Here is a 13520-nt window from a genome sequence, read left to right on the forward strand (position 1 = left end):
GTGTGCTACTGAGAAGCAGAAGTATTTACAGAAGTGCTATGCTGCTAAGTGGTTGCAGCTTGGTGGAGATTTTTTTAAACATAGTGTTTTTAAAAATAACTAGCATTGTAATATATTTTTAGATTTTGCCTCATATTTTGATGGTATTCATTAGGTCTGTTGCTAGACACTGATTACAAGTGAATTCAGTATTACAAATGAATATTAAATAGCTGTCTACTCACTGAATGAGGCAGCAATACTGTGATAAAAACCATATGAAGCCATATAAATAAAGGTTGCATCCTGATTCAGCCTCGATTCAAGTTCCTTGGGCAATTTTAGACCACTTTTGGGGCAAACTTATTCTGGACTGTTCCAGAAGACACATGTGCAGAATCCATCTGCTTTACCTAGCAACATTTTCTGTGAAAGGGTGTTTTACTAGTGCAAGCACTGGCTTCCAGTGGTGCCTTAGGTTTTAACTTTTATATTTTTCAAATTCTGTACTGCTTAGTGTGTAACTCTGAAAGTTTCTTGTAGACTGTTAATTTCTACTCTCTCATGCTAGGTAGATGTAACAAAGCCTCTCCAGCCGTGCTTTCCAAGGACACCAAGACTGTCCTAGGCCAAAAGTATAAACCAAAGAGCCTCTAAAGGGGGGGTAAGATGAGGGCAAAACTGAAGCTTTAATTGGAGAATTAATCCTGCTATGCAAATGAACCAAACCTTTAAAAGGGTGAAGAACTCGTGACCTTTGGTCCATCTTGGGGTCCATTTTGAGAAGAGCTTCAGGCTCCCCAGGGTGTACCTTTGAAGGCCTTTCAAATAAATACCTCTTTTAATTCTTTACTCCTGTCTAGTCTCTGTTTCTAGGAGGCCTCTCAAGGCATCACCAATAGCTGTTGTAATTGAGATGTTGGTTTAGATCCATAATCTTTGAATGCAGAAAATCTTCCAAGAGATTGGATCTAGTTGCCTTCTTCCTCTCTCAAAGCATCACAGAAAGAAAACGTGCTGGAAAGAGAGTAGGAAGCAACAAAGAAATGTGTGAGTTGTGAAAAGCTGATGCTTGTATAGTGATAAGAAATAGAGAATGCAGTGGAAATGTACAGAAGGTACAGAAATGGTGGACCTTTAGATTTCATTGAGGAAATCAAGAGATACTTTAGTTCTCAGTGTTGATTAAAGGTTATAGAATCATAGAAAAAAAAAGACTGGAGGATACCTTTGGGATCATCCAGATGGTCTTTAGCAAAGATGGTATAGAATGAGAGGAACAACAAAGGCCAGGGAAACAAGGTTATTAACACAGTGAACCTCTTGGTTGCATGGAACAAGCAGGAAGAGATAAGTTCCTATTATATTGTAAAATAGGTAACAAAATGTGTAATTTAAGGAGTAAAATTCAGAAATGTGAAGAAGTGGGCTTTTGTTAAATAAGAATAGGATCAGTAATAGTAGAGGAAAAGAACAGACCCCTGAAGAATCTTAAGAATATAGTAAAGTTTTAAAGAAATATGAAGCTCCTCTTCATGAATATATGTAGAAAGAAGTTGCTGGTGTTGTACTTTTTTTTTTTAAAGGAAGGATGTTACTACTACATGTTATTACTAACACTGCTACTTACAAATATTACATACTGCTACTAAGATATGCTAATAATAATTTTTGCTACTAATGTACTAATATTATGTCTTACTGCTTACAGGACTTTTTAGTCTAACTCATGTCCACTGGAATTTAAAATTTTAAACTGAATTTATTGGGAGATCTGATGGATATAACTGTAAAAATGTGATACCCATCAGGATAGCTGCCTTAATGCTATACAGGCCAGAGTTTTACAAGTTTTAGAAAAAAATGGTGAAAGTTTCTGTAGGTATATAAATATACATATGTGTGCATGTGTAGATATATATCTATAAATACAGAGATTCACAGAAAAACTTTTTTCTTTTTTTGTACAGAAAAAATATTATTTTTTACTTTTATAGGAAAACATAAATAGTGAAGTTTTATCTCATTCTAGCAGAAGAAAGAAATATATTACTCTTCAGCCTTAAGGGATTAAGTTGCATGTCTCTAAACAACGTGAGAAAATTCTCTGTTCCTTCCTACATAGAGCTACACCCTAAGCCACAGCTGAAAGCTCATCCTCTCTGCCTGCCAGCTAAGGCACAGTTTATAAGGTAGAGCAGGATTCTTCACTCCAGCTCAGCAAGAATGAACCCACACAGTCCATCTTAATGCAGAACATATAAATAGAAGTTACACGTTTAAATATTAAGTAAATAATCATCCAAATTACATCATTCCAAGTCAAAATGCAGCTGCCAATTGCCCTGTTATCTGAAATGAGAGTGAGGTTTTTGCCACAAGTAAAGACATGTTTCCTTGTTATTATCAAAGCTTAGTTAATGTACTGAATGTTCACACACTAGTTTATTTCACACTAACTTGGTGGGAATAGCATAAACAGGTAGCAGAAGTAACCAAATACTCTATGGACCAAACCTGTAATAGCTGTGTGTAACTAAGCAAATATAAATATAAACTTAATCCTCCTAATTATTTTCCTAAACTTAGTCATGCCAAACATTTGACCTTCAGAAACACCTGTGCCCTAATTTTTAAGCTTGTTATATATTTCCTTTTGTAATCTGGAATTGTAAATCATAGGGCTTGACTCACATGACTACCAGGGTAAATGAGAAGCAGAGCAGTTGTGTTGTCTGGACTGTATTGTTCAAATACCTTCCAGCCCAAGAACCCCTGCAGTCAGGCAGGAAAGGAGGGTAAATAAAATTGCTAATAGCAGGCAAGAGATCAAGACATGCAAGTACTGAGTAGCTCTCACAGGCACATTTTGCAAAGTTTACTTCAGGCATCACTGAAATTGCTGTTTCTCAAATGGGTGCTCAACAGGCTCATCTTCTGTGCCATCTCACAGCTTAAAGGAATTGTTCCAGTTACAGGGGGACCGACCCTCACATTTTAGGAAACATGTGTTTCTACTTTTTCCAAGATCTTCTTGGTAAGAAAAACTGAAGCTTTTGTTCATAATGGAAATAAGACTGGTGTAGAAATGTAGCACAACCATAGCCTGTGCTCTCTCTTCTCTGGGAAGAGAATATCTGTGAGGAAAAGATCACATGCCTGAATTATGTAGGACCTTAGGGAAAGCAGAGCACTGACTCCTACACTGGGTGAAGGAGGCAAGCAAAGTAGTAACAGAAATCTCAGAAAAGAAGGTTAAAATGAGCAACAAAAGTCTGGAGAAGGAGGACTAAGAGAAAAGGGGGGAGGTCTACAAATGTAATTTAAATTAATAATAGTTTTTCTTTGGAAGTTCTAGAAGTGAGTATTGGAACCTCTCACTCACAGCAGCAAGTCTTAGACTGCAGTTTATTTGATTCAGTTGTGGTCACATAAGCAGAACCTCACTGATTCAAAAAAAATTAACTCATCTTCCAAACTTTTGCATAATAATCCAAACTAACCTTAAGGTTCTCCAAAAATTCTAGATTCATCATCAGCCTTTTGAACACAAAATGCAATGTCACAGTGAACATAGTGCGAATATTTTGAGGATATTTTCACTTGTGCTCTTTGAATTTGCTGCATTTCAGTAAAATAACAAGTTGCAAGTGAGCTATTAGAAGAGTGGAGCAAATGTTAGAATAAGGACTAAAGTGCTCTAAGGTTTGCTTTAAAGCTACATAGTTTTTATTCTTCAGAAGTATGATGTTATAGTTTGTCTTGTAGAATTTCATTCCATTTCATGCCTCAATTTCTTGGAATCAACCATTTTTTCTGCATTATATTAATGATATCTTCTAATTTTTTTTTTGTCAATAGAGCAGTGGTAACATTTGTGTCAGGCCATTAATGACTACATTGGATTCACCATTAAAAATCATTCAGTACCCTACCACTTTTACCCAGTTCTTTGCCTGTACTATAATTCTTTTCAAAAATACCAACTTTCCCAGCTTAATTAATAAATTTCTGAGTAGCACCATATAATGTGCTTTATTAATGTTCAGTTCAGTCACATTGTGTGATACATTGTGTCTTCCTAGAAAATCAAGTTATTTTTGAGGAAAGCCCAGCTAATCAAATATAATCTTGTCTACTCTCATTATTGAACACTTCACTATTTGGTTTAAATTATTGCAGTCAATTCAAATTCAGGGACTTTTCAGACATGAATAATTTCTGTTCTCTCCCTCCCTTTTACAGTGAGATACTGTATTGCCTGTTCCCTAGTTATATACCACCCTGACTTTGTTGGAAACATTTCCCACCAAACCAATCCCACAGTCTTATTCTAGTTTGTTTCCGAATTTTGGAATTAATATTTTCAGCCTATCTCAGTATTTCTTCTTCAAATACCCATCTCCCAATTCTATATTGTATTTGTTTATATCATACTAGCCGTAGGTTGAGGAGTATTTTGGGATTGGTTTTAGAATAGTAGGGAAAACTCCCTTCCCTTCAAACTATTTTCCCAAGAACAAGGTGAAGCTTTGCTAGAGTAGCCAATGTGATACCTAGTCCCAGAAGGCAACGTGAAACGAAAGCTCCAAAGCGTGCTCTGCTCCAGCACTCAGTGGAACAGTCACAGGCAGGTGACAGCCGCTGGAAGAGCAGCCGGAGTCGTGCAAATGCCAGGTGTGCCACAGGATGGTGCCACAGGGTTAGCTTTGTCCGGGACTCAGCTGCCGGCTACAGTGCTATAAAAACCCAAATGCTAAAGGAAATTGTGATATACACTTAATGGACAGCAATGTCTGCATTTGCTGTGCTCTGGACAGATAATTTAAATTCTACACGTGGGGTATTCTCTTTATCTGTACACATCTGACCTTCATTCCCAAATCTCATGTATGTGTTAGGGGAGACTGTGCACTAAGGACAGGCTTTTTGCTGGTAAAACAGCAGAGCACTCTTTGCCTTCATAACTTCGATTTTGTGGAATATCTGTAAAACACGTTGTGCAGAAATAACTTTAGTAGCCCAACTATTGAGCAAATAATTTACAGTCTCTTTTCATTTAATTTACTAAATGTGTATTAAATGAGCATATTCCTTCTGCTGTCATAGTAGTTAAACCAGTCTAAGTCACTGTTGGTCTACTTTGGGTAATGTTTCAGTAGTTATGGGAGCAACGGAAAAGTGTATTTGTACAAGACACCTGAGAAACAGATATTCCATTCCTTTCCTGTGGTATGAAAAGGTTCTTTACATGAAGAAAGAAGAAGTTCCCAAGAATGCCTATGTAACTAAGTAGTTGATGTGAGTATCTGGAGAGTGATGTATGGAATAAAATCAAAGTGAGCTAACATTGTCAGGTACTTTTTGTTGTTTATCACAGAAATTTATCTTTTGAGCTTAAGAATAAAATTATATCATTAACTTCACTCTAGTAGGAGCCCTGTATATTATTAAGACCCCTCTGTCTCTCAGGTGAAGATAGAATTGTTAATAACTGTTGCTTATCATCCTGGTTGTGGTGTTGCAAATTTTTACTTACTTTGTTTATCATGATTTTCAAGCCTTAGAGGCCTGGTCTTGCTTAAGCTGTTTTCCTTTCTGCAGTGGACATATGAATAATGAGCTATCACTGGTTTATTCTGACTTTGATTATAGTCTGTTGAAATTTATTCTATCTAGGCAATATTGTGATAAAGATGCTCTTGTCAAACTCCCTGATATTTCATCAAACTGTCAAAATGTTGTCAGTAAAAAACTGGTTTCAGTTCTATTCCAGAATGTTAAGGTTTCATTTCACTTGGAACAGAATCAGGCAACACAAGTGAGGTTTTAAAGCTTATTACAAAATACTTGATAAAATATGGTAGAAATATAACAAGTGCATAACAATGGCAAACTGTGGTTTGAGTCCATACATTTAAGTATTTTTATTTTTCTAGTCTAATTGTCTAGCTACTCATTTGGAAAAAGGTATAAACTTGCTGTTTTACTACTGATTTAGGATTTGAATCTTGAGACCCCTCTTGACATTCTGTGTGAATAGTAACTACGGAAATGAGAAATTATGACCCAGAGTAATGGTTGACAACATTTCATGACAAGAATTATTGTCTGAATAGCTTTGCAAAATTTAGGCTGCCTTGTGGAATAACACTGCCCACCTGATCATGAATCGTTACGAAAATTTCCCTATTTCACCACCAGTGAAAGCAAACCAGCAACATTCCCTTCCCCATGCAGATCTTTCATTGTAAGGAAGCAATTAAAGATTTCACTCATAACCACAACTTATTACAATAAACAGTTCCTCTTCTTTCTCATATCTGTTCTAAGTCTTCAGGGAGGAATTATGTTTGATGACACTTATAAACTCAAACTTTTATTGGAACAGTTACACCCAAGAAACTCATACATTTTCATATGCAAATGAACCTATGAAACTGCTCATAACCATGGGGCTGGGTGCTTAACCCACTTTCATCAGAAAGAAATCGCAGTGCCTCACTCCATAGGTGCTATATTAACTGACAGGAATTCAGGCAATGGCCTCCAGGTGAAGGCAATTAAGCTATCCTACCAGATCTGGAATGTGTTGGGAGGAATTCAGTGATTGGTTATAAAGGAAGGAAGAAAAGAATGTGTCCTGCTTTTCCTTGTTGGGACTTGCTACCACCCTAGGGATAAGGGGACTGTTTATTTTCCTCCTGAAGGGGTGGGGGAAAAAAAAAAGTTTTACGTTGCAGGTGAAGCAGGTGATCTGAACAGATTAACCCACTTACTGTATAGTATACATTCAAAAACATTCTTTTTCACAGCTTCTTTCTCTTTTTTTAGTTGTATGGATGCAAAGCAGGAACAATCTGATCTACCTTATCATTTGCCTATAAGTTTCTCTGTCCATGTTGGAGGCTACAGGAAATCAGCGCTTTACCATTGGAATAACAAAGAAAAAGTAATTTTAAAAGAAATGCATTTATGTCATGCATTCCCAGTGCAGAGATATAGGTCCAGAATGGTCACAGATTCTCCCATATTTGGTAACACCACTGCTGCACACTGAAAATTGAAAACAGAACTTCACAAAGAGGGAAAAAAAATATCAGTGGAATTTTAACTACAGCCCTGTGCACTCTGGCACCATGGTAAACCACAAAAAGTACACACAAGTGTGCTCTAATGCATTTTGAGTATGTCTTCCTGTGGTCATTTTGATGTTCAAGATGTTATGGTGCTGCTCTTTTCTTCTCTTCTCCAATTCATTTCTGTTGTTGCACAGTGGCATTGATGGAAGATCTGTTCCTGCAGCTTGTTTTGATAGAGCCTGTCTTCACAGAACAGGTTTTGTAGCAGGAGCCAGATTCAGAAACCCAGACTGAATCTCAGTACAGTAGATTTGACTCTCAGATATCAAAACTAGCAAAAAAAAAAAAAAAAAAAAGTCATTCTTTCCAGCATCTGTTTGTAAAGCTGGGAACCCCCCCGCTACAGAATGTGTTTGCTAAAAATTAAGTCTCAGGAGAGGATTACAGAAGTTCATGGGAGAGGAATTCACTGAGAACTACTAGATACAGAAGTCATGCTTGGCTCAGGAAGTTTCTCGGCTGCAAATGGCTGGAAGCTCAGGAAAATATTCTTGTCCAGTGTTTTGTATCTTTCTTAAGTATCCATTCATGGATATTATGAAAAGCAAGATACTGGTTCTACTAGACTCTTGGTCTTACCCAGCCTGGTCAATCTTATTTTGAAGCCTTACCTATTTCTAGTTCCAGAGGTCCTTCTACCCAAAGTCTATGTTCTCAAGTTTTTATTGCTGAAAAATCCTTGCTTGAGAGGTAAAGTACCAGAGATTATAGCAAATCCCTTGTAGTATTGAGATTAATCCATAACTTAATATTTTCTTACATTGATGCCTTTAGTTTTGAGTATGTTAGGTACCACACATGGAGTCTGTCAGATTAGGACCTGATCTTGAATGTTTGTGTCTTTTCGCTGTTACATACTCACTACACTGTGATAAACTATGTTATAAAAAAAAAAATCCTATTACACAGTACCTTTAGATATGGGAGTATAAAAGAAAAATAGAGGTATCTGTTACTACTCTCCTTTTGAGGCAGTAACTGTATATGTCTATATTCTGAGCATAGTGATACATAAACTGTGAAGACAAGATAACTGTTGCTTGTACAGTACATGTACCATGTGACCGTAAAAAGCAATACATATTTCTCCCTTTTATTTCCTTTCCAACTTCTATTCATCAGAGAAAATTTTTGTTTCTTTGTCTGATTTTGACCATTCTTGTTGACCTTCTGCGTATCTCCTACCTTTGAACTCCCTTAATATTATCTCTGAGGATTTTCTTTTAGCTTTCCTGCTTGAGCCCTGCAAGACCATTCTCTGACATACCTTCTGAAGTTTTAGTAGGTCACTGACATACAGCTTTTACCTGCCATCAGACTTCAAAGCCTGTAATGTTTGGCAGCCAAGCCTGTCTCGGGAATTTTTCTATTGGTTGGGAGAACTTACTGAAATTAGATGGCAAATGTTCCAGCAACACTGGAGTCACATTCCTACGCTAAAGAAGATTGCCAGTGTGGCTTTGTTGATTATATGCTGCTTCATGGCTGCATCTGGCACTGGAGGCTCTCTGTCTGAAGAGGATAGTCTCCAAAGCTGTTTCACAGAATAGGGTCAGGGTGACAAGGAAGGAACCAGCCCAGGTTTGTGGCCTGCCTTTGGTGAAGTCTTCAGGTTTTAGATGAACAGAATTTTCATCTCTGTAGACTTATACCTACTGGGACTGCTCTTCCCAGAGCAGCTACCAGCGGTGTCTGCCAAAGCAAAAGGACTCCATCTGCAGTCATCCTGACCTGGCACGAGGCTAAGTCTCCTCACAGAGGCATCCCATCTTAAGTGGGTCCCCCATCTTTGTGAATCATGGGGCAAGCTGGGGAACTCACAGGGCATCCCCAAGCATTCCTACCAAGACAATTTATTCAGGAGAAAGCTGAGGAGGGTCTCTAGTCAGAGTGCATTCTGCCATAACTCAGGCAGTATCAGTGGCTTTTCCATTCACTAGATTTGCAAACTTACCAACTTTGATTTCTCATTCTTGCTGTTATCAAACACAGTATCATGCTGCTACCATGCCAATGAACCAGTCATAACTTGGACATGGATTGGTATGGCTTGGGTTAATTTATATTTAATACTGCAGTCTTCTAGTTATATATAATTCAGATTTCTCATTAGAACTACAGACTTGAAAATAATATTTGCTAAAAATAAACTTTTGAATATCTATCAGTAAGTGCAAGACATTTATGGCTTTTCTCAGAATAAAATGTTAAAGTACTGTGATTTTCAATGCAGTGAATTGTATTCTATATTTTTATGCCACATACATAATCAAAAGTAACAGATCTTTATACAATTTGTTAACCTATATCCGTAAGTATCGCATTGGATTATTTTACCTAGGCAAGATGACAGAAATAGATCAGTTCTATTACTCTAAACCTTCTGTGATTAGTATCATATTTCAAAATATATGCTGCTTTTTTAGATACTATGTTATTTTCTCAGGTGTATATACATACATATATATATATATATACACACACATATACTTAAAATAATAATGGTCCTGATTCATATTATTCAGTAGAGAGTTTCTGAAAGAGCAGAAAGCATGGCTTCCATTGCACAAGAAAATGTTAAATAACATTAAATAACATGTCATATAAAACAAGGCCAGAGTCTGTTCTCACATCTGTTATTCTAATATTATATTGCCATAGCATCTGCTGTCTTGCAGCTAATCAGATTCATCATTACTATTTAAAGTGAAAACAGGAAACAAAACAAACAGACAGACCACTGTTGGTGTTGGATTAGGAATTTTTGAGACAAGTCCAGTGAGAGACTGATGGCACTTGGTGTCTATCTCAGCCTATGGCCTGCAGGGAATTCTGCATTAGGCACCTACACTCCCTGCATTGTGAATGGGAAGATTTAGGAGCCTCATTATAGGCTAAACAACCTGTGCCCTGGGCAAAGAGCAGTTAAGTTCAGTAGGAAATCCCCCTCAGGATTTCAGATGCTGCACCAAGGCTGGGAGCCACTCAGGAATTGTCCCTTGGGACCAGGCATCTACAATTGTTCCATCAGAAACTGGATAGAGTTCACTATTTTTACTGAAGCTTTTGTACAGTAATTCAGGGATCAGCAAACTCAAAGATAAGTCAGAGACACTTAGTAACTTGTCTTTAAAGGGCCCGTGCCTTTTCTACTTGCATTTATTTATATGAGATCTGTTCATATGGACAAGTCTCACAACTGCATAGCAGATGTTTCTTTCCTCTGTAATTATATCACTTGGGTGAAGATCCAATATTTTGAAAGAAAGGAAATACTGATGGGTGGAAAAGCTCAGTTAGAGTCGAAAATCTTCTCCCAGAAGCTCTGTGTGAAACTCATATTCATGATCGAGAAGCATTCATAATTGCCGTTGACAGAGGTGACCAGGTGTTTGTACATGAGAAATACCACCCACAAATGAAGCAAATTGTTATGCAGGACTAGGAGTAGAGCCCTCTCCTGATGCTGGTCTAGAGACATGCCACAGAATTCTCATGACAGTATTGCCACAGGATCTGCATGCACTGGCACAGAAGACACCGGCAATAGCGCTGTACTTTGAAAGCCTATGCACACATCATAATCACTTTAGCAACCTCATTGAACAATATTATACCCTCTAGCATCTATACATGCACCAGTGTTCAATAAAGTGTAATATCATTTTAAAGACCTCCATTAATACAGGTGATTGAAACTACTGTATCACAAAGCTGACTGTAATACTTAATTTGGTAAGAAGATGTTAGAAAGAACTTGACCGAGATATTCAGGTTACAAAGTCCAGGATGAAAACTACTGAATGAGCTCCTTGTACAAAAAAATACTTCCTCAGGTAATGTGACCAGCATATGAAATTCAGTAAAGCTTGAGATCCAGTCATTATAGCTGGATTATGTTTTCCTAGCCTTGCTAATATTATGGTCAGATGCTGCTTTTGTAGTTGGAAAGAAGAGTAATTGCATAGCTCTACTTTAGCATATAACTTCATTATGAGCTTTAGTAAAAGGTGAAGTACATCTTGCTCTCTAGTGAGGAGAATAACAACCTTTATTTCCCAGTCCTTTTGAGTCCTGAAGTACCAACCAGTGGCCATTAGTTATGCACAGGAGAATGCAGTTCATCACCTTTCCCTCACCGTGTCCAAGCACTCTGCTCTAGCTGCAGTTCAGATAAACTTTGAACAACACACAGGCACAATAGTTCAGTTTCATCACGATTAGCTCAGTTGTCCTTACCAGCCAATATTGGTCATCTTTATGCTTTAACTACACTCATGAAACAAGGTTCACTTGTTCACAGCAAACATACATCATTGTATCTCAAACATATATATTGTCATCAAAACTGAATCTGAAACAGTTTCTTCTTGAACAAACTACATAACAACCAAGGTATCAGCAGTGCTGATCTTTAGCTGAATCTCTCTTTTATTTATCTAGGCTCCAACATAAAAATATGATCTCTGGCAACAAAACTGCCAAGTAGAGTATGGAAGCCTAGTAGAGTCCATAAGACGAGCACAGAAAACCCTGAGCCACAATGAAAAAAACCACTCCAGGTTCCCCTTAAGCAGGTTGTGAGGTTACAACTCCCTACCCCATCACAAACTAGTACACTTTGATTTGCCACCTTTGAGGCAGGCTGTACTCGCTGTCTTGGCAAAATGATCTGAGTGAACTTCAAGACCTTTAACCATAGGGGTTCTTTTAACCTAGATCATTTTGTCAGGACCGGATTGAAACAATCATGACACAACATCAGAGGCAGGAGAAGGAAGGAAGAGGCAAAAGCATGGATCTGGAAGTAGAAACCACTTAATCACATGTAATGAATTTGATTGCTGCTTAAGGACCTTATGTGCTCTCCCAACCTGAAATACACTGTTCTCCCTGGCAGAGAACTATTGTTAGAGGAAAAATGGAATGTACGTTAAAAATAGTTCTGAAACTACTGAGGATTAAGGGGTTTATTTGCTACATTTGAATTGACTTACTGTTGTGTTAATAATTAGTCAAATTTGGGGGAAGGAAACATTTCTAGCCACACTTTTTTTTTTTTAACCTGATTTATCAAATTCTTTAAGTACTAAATACTGTAAAGAACATGAAGCTGAGAGCAGTGATAGCCAGTGCTTGCAGAAGGACTTTGTGTGCTCAGAGCAGTGAGACAGAAACCTGGCAACAGCAGGAGTCCCCTCAGCACCCTGCAGGCCTGCTGTCCTGAGGGCTTCCAGAAACTGGGTAACACTGTCTCTGTATCCTATAATCTACTTCCAACCTTGAACTCAAATCACAAAGCCAACAGAAGCTGCATCACAAGCCCCTTCGCTTGCCAGGCAAATCCAGCACCGACAGCTTTGCTTACCACCTCTCTCAGCTGGCAGGCAGCAGCCCTGCTGCCCAGAGCACATCCGACCAAGAGCTGCCCAGCTGACAGCTTTTGGCAGGATACCACCTACAAGGAGTTCCCAGCCAAACCTCCTGTTCCCTGTAGAAACAGGCTGTTTCTCTGCTAACCCTTAATTGTTGGGCTTTCTCTGCCTTAAATCCTGCTGGTACCGGTAGGGCAGGTGGGGCTAACTGAGCCAGGGTGGTAGCTTCAGGCCTTCTGGCTCCCACAGCAGCAGGTCGCTGTGCCGTAATTACTGTTGGTTAATAGTGTGTTTGGCAAGCTGCGAACGTTCTGGAAGTTGTTTCCTTCATGCAGTCTTTCCTCTCATTCCTCACCACCCACTGTTCTCCTTGGCAATTGCTAGTTAAGGTGGAAGTTTCTTAAGAAACTGCTTGTTAAAAATTTGGAAATGGGGTGCTGCATATGCCAGTGGCAATCCTTTTCCCTGGAGAATTAGCAAATGGAGTTGTTCCGTGTCCAGTTGCATTTCTCACATTGTGCTTCCAGCCTTGCATAATTTTTGAGGAACAGTTTAAGATGTTATGTAGCTCATCCTGAGCAAGGCAGGATGCCAGGTAAGAGGGAAGACCAGTTGATATAACTGAAAAGAAAAAGTCAACAGTTTGGGGACATCAGGTCTGATAGTAACTGCTCTGCATCAAGCTAAAAACCAGCTAGATCATCTGAGAGAAAAACCAGACAATAATTGTGAAATAGAAGAGAGATTAGTGGAGAACAGGACTATTAGCAAGGGGAGAGGTGATTGAGCGAATATCTCCTGTAGAAAAGAGACCTTGTTCATTACATTATAAAGCATGGATGGATTGTCTTGGGGGTGAATTACAATGAGCCATTAAATAAAAATTTCATTTTTTAATACATGCTAAACTATGGATTTCATTTCCCTTGCTCATCTTTGTGGTCTGCCTTGAAGACTAGTACCACGAAGAGAGAGATGGCTGATCCCTGTGTGAGTGGCACGCCTGCAGGAGATGGGGTGCTCC

Source organism: Corvus moneduloides, chromosome 9, assembly GCF_009650955.1.
Source record: "Corvus moneduloides isolate bCorMon1 chromosome 9, bCorMon1.pri, whole genome shotgun sequence".
In the NCBI taxonomy this organism is placed as follows: Eukaryota; Metazoa; Chordata; class Aves; order Passeriformes; family Corvidae; genus Corvus; species Corvus moneduloides.